Raw genomic sequence first — 3,163 nt, 5'->3', positions numbered from 1 at the left:
AATGGAGGGAATGGGATGGTGACAATTTGTAAGTTAACAGTAATCAGAAACTAACAAATTCAAATCGTGACTAGTGTGCTTCTCCTTTTGTGACAAAAACACTTTTTATCTTACCCTTTTGATTACTAGTGTGGACTTCTCGTGATCCCACTTCCAGATGCCAAATAATTCCCATTATAATTCAAAAGCGTTTCTTTCCAGAGGTTACCAGACCTGTTTTTAAGCGGGAAAGAGTCTTTCCACGTACAATTCCAACGTCAAATGTTTCTGAAGGGCAAAGGCCATCAGCGTGCTTAGAGAGTGCATTCTGGTGCATAAATAATTCGTGGCTGTATGCCACAGAAAAAGTCTGTCTAGTACCGAGATGTCCTCATAGCATCAATCTGCCGCCTTCCACTCCACCCCCAATATAGGGTTGTATAAGATTGGAGGCGTCTTTCTAGGGTTAAAATGCTAGGAAAGTCAAAATAAAGCCAAAGTAACATCAAGATACGATATGAAGTCAACTAACCTAAGAATGTTGAGGAACAACCAATAAAGAGAAGATCATCAGTGTAGCCTGGGTGCGTTCACAGAGTGAGAGATCATGGGAACCAAGTACTACACACTCAGTGGCAGGGAATGGGGAAAGGGAAGCAATCCAAAGGAAGCTAGCGGTAGTGGTGGTAATGAGTGGGGCAGAGTGGCTCTAAACACGCGAACTGAAAGAGAAACCAAACGGTTTCTTTAACATTCCTTTAATCAAGCTAAAGGAAATGCATATTTTAAAAGAGTTTCACCAGCAGTAGTAGAGTAGGTAGGTTCACAGGTTCTCTCTAAAGTCAACTGGTCTTTGACTTTGCAGAAATGATGGGAGGGGGCATTGATGGATGGTGAACCAGGAGGACAGGTTGCCACTTTAACAGCACAAATGAGGTCTAAAGGTGTTGGGGGAGCAGGGCTTTAACATTTCTCCTCTTCATAGGCTCAGGTAAACGATCTCAAGTATTATGAGCTACAGTTCAACAAAGACTCTGACAGAGGTGGGCCACCAGAGGTGGGCAAGTCCGGTTGGTCCCGCAGAAGGAGCTGGCATCTGGACAAAGCTGGTCGTCCCTGACCCCAGGAAAAGAGCTGCTCACCTCTCTGAGATTTTGTTTTCAGGAGTCCTCACTCAGGGAAACGCCCCTCTCTGGGGAGGTACAGGAAATTACAGGTCACATATATGGGGAAAACCACATCTTCGTTCTCCAGATTCACCACCTCTAGCTCTTCATCCTTTCCCAGGGAAAGCACCTGGAGTTCTGTCTCCTTCCGGAAAATGGCTCTTCCAGCCCTGTCCAAGGAGGCCAGGCGCAAGCGGAACGCGACCTTTCTCTGCCAGAGTAAGCTGACCCCGAGACCGCAAGACTTGTTCAGCACGCTGCGCTTGAAAATGATGCGCCGGTTGGCATAGCACACCACCAAGTCCCAGCCGACGTTGAAGCCTGCCCACCGCCAGGTGCACTGCTTATCCCTGAGGAGCTGGCCCCCGCACCGCATGCTGGTCCTCTGGAGGTCGGACTCGAAGACATCCACGGGCCCGAGGTCTCTGGTCTGCTCAGCCCGGAGGAGGGCAAGCCACTGCTCTTTGTACACTGGGGTCAGCCACGTGGCAGGGATCAGTGCATCCTGGTCGATGATGCGTGCTGACGGCAGGTCGCAGATCATGTAGGCAAGCCGCAGCTGCTGGAACGCTGGCACGAAGGCTCTGCCCTGCTCGGTCTCCAGGAAAGGGGTGCCCTCTGACTCCTGCCTGGACCTGGCAAACCACGAGTCGGCGTCAGGCAGTAGGTCTCTGCGGGGGCCTCTCCATGTCGGCTGCAGCTGCAGGAACATCCACTTTTTCAGCGTCGTGTACACATCCATCTCTACCTCCATCACGAAGAGCTCTGAAGAGGCAATGACCTCTTTCATGAGATCCAGGCTAACTTCTCTCAATAACTCCTCACTATGCTGGGTCATCAGGTTGTCCAGCAGCCACTGAAGACACATGGCCCTGATGTTCTGCAGTCCGTAGCTCTCAGCAGAGCAGTAGTAGCTGCACACGGTCTGATCACTGACCGTCTCCTTCATTATCTCTCCGCACTGCTGAATCAGCTTGTCCAGCTGCAGCATGCTGGCTGTGGCCAGCATGGGGACCACTCGACCGGGTGGGATGAGCACAGAGTTTCGGTACAGGGAACCTAAAGCCTCGTGCAGTGCCTCACGATCAATGTTCTCGTCAGGCATCTGCAACTCTACAGTATCCATGGTTGTCTCACGCCACGCACCACTGAACATGCTAGCAAAGTATCCTGACCGGCACAAGTAGACCTTGTGCAAGTTCCACTCCTTCCCCAAGGCACGGATCTGCACGTCACTCCCTTCTCCTCTCAGAAAAAGTGTCTTATAAACGGACTCTAAACGGTCTTTTGCTCGCTTCCTGTGAGGCGCTTTTGTGAGCTGCCCTTCTGGGCCTGTCTTCCGCTTGTGGCGCCCTTGGCTAGTGGTGGGTCTGGCCTCTTCGCTCTCCTCCCCTTCCTCTATCACTGCCACTGCTACCTCCTCGGCCTCCTCCTCCCCCTCAGGGGCACCTGGCTCCTCTGGGGCATGCCCCACTCTGTTCGAGGGCATCTGACTGTTGACTGCTCCCATGGCTTTTACCTCAGGGGTGCAGAGGGCAAGCTTCCTCACCAGACGCAGCCGCCACTGGCACTAGCTCAGCCCACGGTGTCGTTGGATACGGCTGATGTTTGTGACGTCATCTTGGACGCCACGCAAAGCCACACCCACGAGGCTTTCCCCTACCCCTCCCACTCCCCATCACAGGATAAGTGCACTCTGTACCAGGAATTCCACTCTGTGTATCTTTCCCTCCAGGGATGATTTCTCTGGGGCTCCCTTCGTAGGATACTGGTGGAACAGAGGACTTTGTGTATGAATTTTCCCCATGAATCTTAAGAACATCATTTCCTCTTCCCCATTTGACATAATTACTGATCACTCCTTTTTTTGGATAATTACGTCTTGGTTCCAGCTCTGTGCTCTATGCACCTTAATTTCTGTAATTATTTTCTTAGGTTATCCCATCATTTGCGGCTGTCAAAACATTTTCTGTGATAAAAGTGGCAATGTTTGCCCAGTCTTTGCTTTTGTCTCTATT

General features: G+C 51.1%; 1 pseudogene; it reads right to left on the bottom strand.

The window, feature by feature from the left end:
* Positions 1–18: 18 nt before the first annotated feature.
* Positions 19–2,798, bottom strand: LOC139180998 (germ cell-less protein-like 1 pseudogene; annotated as a pseudogene).
* Positions 2,799–3,163: the final 365 nt, after the last annotated feature.

The sequence above is a fragment of the Bos indicus genome, chromosome X, assembly GCF_029378745.1.
Source record: "Bos indicus isolate NIAB-ARS_2022 breed Sahiwal x Tharparkar chromosome X, NIAB-ARS_B.indTharparkar_mat_pri_1.0, whole genome shotgun sequence".
In the NCBI taxonomy this organism is placed as follows: Eukaryota; Metazoa; Chordata; class Mammalia; order Artiodactyla; family Bovidae; genus Bos; species Bos indicus.
The sequence above is the reverse complement of the archived record's forward strand: the minus strand, read 5'-3'. Positions and strand labels throughout refer to the sequence as shown.